An 8468-nucleotide genomic window follows, 5' to 3' on the forward strand; every position below is an offset into this window, starting at 1 on the left:
ATTGAGGCCTGTAATCCCTGAAGTCATCCCTTTGGCTGTCAGCAGCACTGGGGCTGTGGGTGATGGAAAAAGGGCTTGGTGCCAGAGCTGGGAACCCCCAGCGGTGGAGCTGGGTGGCTGAAGGCCTTTGGGGAGGTGCTGCCCCCCGGCCGTGGTGTGCTGGGTGCTGGGCACCCAACAGCCAAGCTGACCAGCCTGCAAGGAGCAGGGCAGCACTTGCTTTTCCATCCTCGGGCGCTTGCAGGTCAGGTGTTTCATTACCACCTTTACCCTGGCCTGGCTTTGCTGCCTGTGGTCAAAACCACAAGCTTTTCCTCCTCTCCACGACACTGGGATGAAGTTCTTGGGGCAGATCGCTTTTGAGTCTCCAGAGGTGCTGCAGTGACATCCTGAAATGCAGTTTGGCCCAACGGGGCCCTGGGAGGAGGGCGGGTGCCCATGCTGTGTTGCTGAGGCCTCCTCCCTCGAAGCCAGGGGGCAGCAGGGCCTGTCCTGGGACTGGTGGGAGTGAGCAGAGTTCTGCTGTGGTGTCTGGGCCTTGGTTTGGCGCCAACAGTCGGAGGAAAGGACTCGATTTTCCTTTTTCAGCTGCCTTCGCAGATCTCTGTAGGCTCCATGATCCCCTCTGGAAGGGAGGAAATTCCCTGTCCTCTGCCAGCGCAGGCAGTGGCTGCTTTTCTGAAAGCAGAGGTAAACCAAAACCAGTACGAAGGAGCATGGGGGAGTGTGGAAGGGGTGATGTGTGACCTTTAAGCACAGCTTGTGCTCAGTGTGTTCCCTTCCTGCCTGTCCCGGCTCCCTGCCCGCTTGCTGAGGGCACAGGCATCATCTTTAAGTAAATCTGGGGTGTCAGGAGCTGAGCGGTGCGGCGAGCTGCAGCGCTTGCCGTGAGTGGTGCTGAGCTGGCCGTGCCTGTGGCAGGGGGAGCTGGCTCGGCCGCGCAGCCACTGGCTCATTCGGCAGGGATGGGGTGGGATTGGGGATGGGGTGGGATGGGATGGCCCATGGAGCAACGCCGTGCCCGTGCTCAGGACTGGAGAGACAGTGGGGGCACTGGGCAGGGAAGGAGCCGGATGTTGTCCTGGCCGCTGCTTCAAACCTCGTGTTTCGTCCTGCTGAAGATTCTCGCAGTGAACCAAATTCTCACTCAGATTTCCCAAGCTGCCCAGCGAGGCACTTGGGTGTTGGAGCCGTGGTATAACCAGGGCTTTCAGGGAGTGGTGTGGTCCTCCCTGCTAAACCCCTCCTAACCTCCCTCGCTAAGGAGCAAAGCTGCTCCTAACTCGGAGGAGCCCATTTATGGCCTCGGGCTGCCTGTTGACAGCCCCGCGGGGTGTCCAGCTCTGCCTGTCTGCAGGGTGTTTGCTTTCCTCAGCTCGGGGCATGTGACTGTCAGAGGGACGGCAGCCAGGCGTAGAAGCTCCTCTCTGCCCGGACCGTGCTCCCGGTACTCGGTACGTGAGCTGTGCTTCTGGGAAGCCCCGTCCTCGCCTCTCTGAGCCTCCCGGGAATTCAATGTGAACTGGCAGACTGGCCGCTGCCTCCAGTCCAGCTCGCTGCTAGAGCACACTCCTGTGTTGGCTTGCGTCTCCCCTCAGAGCTGGGGAAGGAATTCACATTCACCGTCTTTAACTGAAAAGGTTGTCAGCGTTTTGGGAACTCGTTAGCAGGATTTTCTTGAAACACAGTACCCGGTTACGTTATTTTATAGCCATGCTTCAAAATAAAGTCAGTTCAATGTTCCAGGACAGATGTTAGCGGGGATTGTTTTCCACACGTGTGTCCTTTCAGTTAAAGCTTTTCAGGAAGCACACGGGGCAAGCTGCCTTGTCCTGTCGCTGGAAGGGGCCTGATCGAGAGGGGGCTGGCAGCCCCCTCCAGGGGAAGGGAAAAGTTGTTTTCCAGTACTTGACGGGTTAAGGCTGTGCTCTGCCTGGAGGCATCGCTTTCCTGTGTGTGGTCTGTGAGCTCCTTCCAGTGCAATTCCGTCAGAAGGAACAGGCTGTTCCGTACACTGGTATTCCTAGAAATCCATGCCCGGAGCCCAGCTCTGCTCCTGGAGACTCGCTGTAACACGCTGGAGCTGCCCTGCCCCACGCGGGGCCGGGCGTGGAGGCTGTGCCCCGGGTAACCCTGACGGGCCTTGGCAGCTGGCTGTGCACCGGCTGTTTGGGGGGTGTGGAACACTTTTTGGAGGCGTGTGGAGCCGTGCTGGACAGCCAGTGCCTGGGTGCGAAAGCAAACTCCTGCACAGGAATTTCTGCTGGGCAGTGTTTGGTGACACAAGGAGGTACCGCCACGTCCTGTTCCCTGATGTCTGCGCGTGTGTCTGCCCACAGTTCTCCACCCCTGACAACTTAGAGAAGCCTGTTTTGTTTATTTGCTTATGAGCAGAAATTATACTCATGTTACTGTTTCCCTTGGGTGTTGCTGTGACCTTGAGTTAGGCGGAAGGGGCCGGATCGATGGCATGTGGCATCCGTCTGGGTTTTGGGAGTTTTGTTTCTGTGCAGCAGAGTGGTGGCAGTAGCTGTTACTTGGGTACCTTCGTGCATTTTTGGCAAATAGGGTGTTCATGGTGTCTGGCTTTCCTGGAAGGTAGCACGGAACAACCAGAGTAAGTGCTAAATAACGGGTATTGCTTTCACTATGGCTCGTGGTGCTTTACCCATGTCGCTGAGCAGTGGCCTGGCTGTGCTCGTGCCTAGCACAGCTGAAAGCTGACAGTGCTCTTGTCTCCCGCCAGGTACCAGGATTATTTACGATCGTAAGTTTTTGATGGAGTGCCGCAATTCTCCGGTTGCCAAAACGCCACCTTCTGACCTTCCGGACATTCCAGGTGTCACCAGCCCTAATGTGGAGGAGTCGAAGATTGAGAACAACCATGTCCAAAACTGTGATGAGAAAGTGAGCACAGGTGAGTGCACGTGAAAACTGCCTGACGCATGCTGCTGGTTCCTGGAAATACCAGAGTTCCCCCCGGCACGGTGCCAGGGGATCCCTAGAAGCTCTGGTCAATACGCTGATAATTTCTTGCAAAATCAAAGTGTGCCTGATGTTAGGAGGTCATTAGGTTCTCATGGTTATTGTGCAGTCCCCAGTAATGTGACTTTTTTTTCAGTTAGGTGTAATTTGTTACAATCCTTTAATTCTCATTAATTCAGTGTTTGGGAAACTGCCACTGGATTAACAGTCCCGTGGTGAGAGTGGGAGCAGCTGGTTCTGCCTCTCTCTCCCTCCCTCCCCTGGACCATTTCGCAGCTGCTCTGCGTTTTTGAAAAAGATCAGATGACAACTCAGAGTGGGGTTTGCTTGGGGTTTTTAATATCAGCCTGATATTAAGCTCCTTCTGCCTTTTTTTGACACCGAGGCTTCTGGTGCCCAAGTGAGCACAGCGTATGTAGCCCGGATATAAAACCTGCCCTGGGCCTCTCGGTTACCCGGCACCGTGGGCTCAGCGGGGCTGCGGGTGCAGGAAGCAGCAGGAGGGAGGTTGGTCCACGGGAGGAGACTCCGCTCTGTGAACCCAAACACCTAAAGGCGCTGTAGAAGCAGCATGAGCTGCTCAGTGTGTGGGTTTTGTTTGTTTTGTTTTTTTTTTAAAAAGTTATGTGAGATTGCTTCTTGAAGCACCCTGAAACCACCAAGTGTGATTGTTTGTCTTCTTTCTAAAAATAAAGGTCTGGATGCTCATTAGTTGGCTTCCACGCTCGCTCTAAGCAAAATCTTTCCGGGGTCAATATTGCTTAATGTGTTTTTTACACAGTTGTGACCTTTAGTGGCTCCCTGGCTTCTGGCAAACCAGTGCAGGCATGTGCTGGGTACCAGCTGCTTGTGACCTTTCCAGTGCTGCCCTGTCCCCCGGGGAAGGGAGGGTGCCCTGTCCCTCTGAGGAGGGATCTTCCACTCTCGCTGGCCCCTGCTGAGCTGTGCTGGCAGCTGGATGCACAAGAAGCTGTGAGATGTGCTTTGGTGTCTTTGGTAACAGAAGTTTGTACCAGTGGTTGTCATCAACATTATTCTTTACATTCCTTTCTACAAGGGAATCCAGGGGTAGAAATGTGTTATTTAAAGGGTGTCTCCTCTGCCTCTGCTCTTGTCTGAGATCCTCTCTACAGACAGCTCACATTTTGCTCGTACAAGATGGTTTTCATAGCAAGCTTGATGTCTGCATGCAGATTTTAAGTCCGAACTGCCACATTTCCACAGCACAGCTGGCGGTTGTTTCTTCAATAAAATATTTGGTATTCAATGTGAAACTCGAGGACTCATTTTTGGGGTTTTTTTTGTCCCTCCCACCAGGTGAGGAAGAGCAGTTTGACATGGACATCTAAAGCACGTGCCCTGAGAGTGCTTGTCCAGTGAAGAACCAGGACCTTGTCTTGAGGATTCCCACCAGCCAGGCTTAAAAGTAGCCCATGCCTTGAGTGCCTTCCTGCTCCTGGGAAAGGCCGTTTACTCCCCTCTGAGAGCAGAGCGTGGCCTGTCACCAGGGCTGAGGCTCAGCCTCTCTGCTTGGGGGCCAACACACCAGCGCAGCTCCTGCTGACGATGGGCCTTGGAGTGCCGGAGGAGACACTCTCAATGATTGTTTTTGTTTCCAGTTTTATGCTTTTGTTAATCATTTTAATACTGTAAAAGTTACGGAAATGCAATACAAGGGAGAAATAAAAATCATTTTGAGTCTCCTGGTTTGGAGATTAATGCAATAAATAACGTCTTCTGTCCTTTATTCATTCTGGTGGTTGTGTGTAGCCCTCGGATAAATGCTGTGTGCTGGGCTCCCCTGAAAGCCAGTGGCTGAGGTGCCATGAGCCCTCCTGGCAGAACCTCTGCAGGTCCCTCGCACAGCACCTGGTCGCTGCAGAAGTTTCAGTGTGCTCTGGGTCTGCTGCCAGAAATAGCAAAACTCTCGGGAGAGACGCAGTGGCGGGTTCCTCCGCCGGGTCGTGGCGCAGGTGTTTGAACTCCTTTTCTCCGTGCTGAGCACAGGGCTCAGCTCTGGGGGGAGGTGGCTGCAACCCCCCCGCAGCCTCACGCTGCTCCGTCTGCCGTAACGTGGTGGGCAGGGGTTAACGCCTTTGGCAGAGAGAGGGTTTAACGGTTCGCTGTGGTTTTGAGAGGGGAATCTTCATCTGAGGAAGTGATTTTACTATGGGAGTGTTCAGCTGGGGCCCCCAGAGCAAGTGTCGACATTTCCAGTCTGGGTGCAGCTCAGTGGAGGTGTTGGGAGCATCTGCTGCTGCAGAGAGGGAGAAGGTACATAAGGACACGGCCTGAACCTCAAGAGTTCCTTAGACAATGAGTGTCTGTTCGGATCAGTCTCGGTAGATAGCATTTAAGTATCTGCTAATTAAGCTCAATTGTGACATTATGATATGCAAGCCTTTCATAATGAGTAACAGCAGAAAGAGAGACAAAGCAATTGCTGCAGATAAACTTGCATTTCTTTAAGATAAGATCAAGTGTTTCTCTGAAACCCTAATGGGAACAGATTCAAATTTATTGCCCTCAGGTGTCACTTTATCAGTCATGCAGCTCCCTAGTGCCGGGTTTTGTTATGATGTACATTTAGAGAGGAGCTGCCATGGCTGCTGGGATATGCGCTGTGACGCACCGAGGCCGGCTCGCCTTCCTTACTGAATTAATATTTTCAGCTGGAAATGGCACCGCGGGGCCGCTGCCTTGCTGAGCACCCTGGGGTCTATGTGGCCTCAGAGCCCTCCTGCCCTGGTGGCAGCGTCCCAGTGGCCTCCAGCTTCCATGTCTGGGGGAGGCAGCAGCAGGTTTGGTTTTCCGCGCTCTGCGCTGAGGCTCGTTTTCGTGCTCTGACCAAAACGTTTGTAACTGCTGCTCGCGCGGGGCTTTGTGGCTGGAAGGGTTGTACTGATGGAACCCTTGGCAAAGGCCGCTGGAAACAGGTCGGGGTTTTACCCCTCTTACTCCTCCACGATTTAACACCCACTTTATCTGCCTCCGCAGTTCTGAGCGGGGCAGAGGTGTCTGCTCACCCTGGCAGCCAGCCAGCCTGGCTCGGGCGGCCCCAGCCACGGCGTGGGGCTGGCACGGGACAGCGGACCAGCGGCCAAGGGCTGCTGTTTGCCAAGCAGCCACGAGACCAGCGCTCGCTCTGCGCCCGCTCCCTTCGGCCAGCGTCCCGCTGTGGTTTCGATGGGGGACTCCGTGCCGGTGACCCAGCGGCAGAGCTGTCCCGGCCCCCGCGGAGACGCCAGCCCGAGTTTCTCTGGGGAGAAACAAGCTGATTTCAGCCTCACTGATGTTTTTCGTTGGGAATTCCCAACCTGTAGCGGCCCAGACGTGGTCAGAGCCTCGTGGCGTCGGGTTTTTGTGGCGGTACAAACGCGGCTGCCTGGCTTTTTTGGAGTGTCAGCTCTCACAAGTAATGCTTTTAACTCCTGCTCCCCCCGCCCCCCCTCGAGGGTAACAAGTGAGTGAGTGTGAAGGATTTTGTGTGCCCGCAATAGCTTTGCATCCGTATCTGCGTGCTTATGTAGATCTGGGGAGAGCATCAAAGCGCCAGGTGCCTCCGAAAGCAATTCATGGCCAATAATTCCGAGGGAGGGAGAGCACCCTGCGAAGCACCCGCCCAGGTGCAGGAGGGTCAGGGCTCCTGCTGGCTTCCCGCCGTCATCCACGAGTTGCTGGGGGCAGAGCGAGTTGCTGCAGGAGCGACGTGGCGCTTGTGTCATCTGCTCCGGTGCCCCTGCCTGGAACTTCTCCTCCACCCGTGGTGTGGGACTGCGCCGTCTGGGCACCCCCTGCTCCCCTCCGTCACCGTTCCCCTCCCTCCCTTGCGCCCCCGGCTGCTGCCGCATCCTCCAGCGGGTGGTTTTGGGTCCGGCTCCTGCCTGCGTCCGTGTTCCCAGCGGTCCACGCTGGCCTAAGCCACACAAGGAGCAGCTCAGTGTTTCCCGGGCAGATCCCTGCTGGAGCGGGTTTGTTCCTCACCCGGCCCCTGCACCAACAGGCCCAGGAGCTGCTTTTGCACGGGCCGAGCCCCGAGGCGAGCCCAGGCTGCTGCAGCGGCCTTGCACGCACAGCGGGAGGGGAGGCAGCTGTGGGTGGCTGCCTCGCACAGCTGGGATGCTCCAGGGAGGTCCGAGGGACAAGTGTTGCCCTTTGTCATTGCATTTTCTGTCCCTGCCCCTTTTTGGCTGGAGCAGGGCAGAGCAGTGCGCCCAGTGTGCTCCATCCTGCACCATGTCCTGGTCACGGGACAAGCAATACTCACCCAGCCCAGCCAGTGCCTTAATCCACTGTTTGTACAAATATTACCCTGGGCTGCTGATAAACCCTTCGATCTGTTTGTTCTCGCTCACTTTTTCCTCGTGTGTCCAAAGCAAACGGTGCTGGTGTCCCCTGCCTGCCCGAGGCGCGGGCAGCAGCTCACTCACGGCGGCAGCAGACACTGCTCCGGGGGGAGCGTGGGGGCCACCAGGCCCTGGCCCCGTGCACGGCGAGGGAAGCTGGGCAGCAGAGTGGGTTGCAGCTCCTCATCCTCATCCCAGCCGGGCTGAGGCTGCCCCATGCCCCGGCGCTCCCTGAGCAGTTGCTGCTTGTCCCCCCGGACAACCCCGGGGAACTTTCCCTGCCAGAAAACCTTCCCTGCATTGGGGATGCTCCGTCCTTCCCATGCCAGCGAGTAAGGATGCTCAAGCCAAGCCAGCCCTTCCAAAAGCGGAGACCCTGACAGCTCCCTGGCACCTCCGGGAGGGCAACGAGATGCTCCACGGGCCGAGCACCCACGGTGGAGCTTCTGCTCTGCAGCAAAACTCCCCTGAGAATCTGGTACCAGACCCGGTGCGTTCTGCCCTGGCACGGCTCACGGGAGCATCTCTGGGAGCCAGAGCTGGGTCTGGCTGCCGGAGCATCCCCTGCCCTGCAGCGGGAGCGGGGTGAAAGCCTCCATGTCCCCTTCCCACTGTCCCACCTCGTGTCCCTGCCCCGACAGCTTCTGCCCTGGGATGCTGACGGGCCCTGCCCATGGCTGGAAGGTGCCGAGCGCGGGGCCTGGCGATGCCAGGGCCTGGCAGGGCCCCCAGGGCAAGTCTGGGGCTGGCCCTGGTTTATCATCCTCCGTGTCTGGGCTCCCTCTGCCACGCAGCGGGTGTGTATTGGGGCTGGAGAAGGGCCGGGCAGTGGCGTGCTCTGCCCCGAGATTAGGTCTCGGCTCACAGCCCAAGCCTTGCAAAGCCAGGCTCGCTAGCAGATACCTTGTGTAAAGCCCGGCGGTGCAGCTTTATTGTCACCGTCCACACTTTGATGTTTTCCTTACAGCCCTGGAATCTCAGCCTTTATTTTTTCACCCCGCTCTTCCCAGGGAACGGCTGTCTGCCTCCCCCTGCCCCACGACAACTTTTGAACCCGCTGCTGGATTTCAAACAGGCTTGATGGAGGGGCAGAGATGGCAAAGATACAGCTTCCAGCAAGGCTGATGGACGCGGGGG

At 56.7% G+C, this 8468-nt stretch overlaps 1 long non-coding RNA gene across 1 annotated transcript; it reads left to right on the forward strand.

Annotated features, from left to right (window-relative positions):
- Positions 1-2729: 2729 nt before the first annotated feature.
- LOC113488132 lies at positions 2730-4713 on the forward strand. The gene is made up of 2 exons (XR_003399890.1): positions 2730-2917; positions 4303-4713. It is a non-coding gene; the product is annotated as an uncharacterized LOC113488132 (long non-coding RNA).
- The last annotated feature ends 3755 nt before the right edge of the window (positions 4714-8468 follow it).

This window comes from Athene cunicularia, assembly GCF_003259725.1.
Source record: "Athene cunicularia isolate RWA chromosome 22 unlocalized genomic scaffold, athCun1 chr22_part1, whole genome shotgun sequence".
NCBI lineage: Eukaryota > Metazoa > Chordata > Aves > Strigiformes > Strigidae > Athene > Athene cunicularia.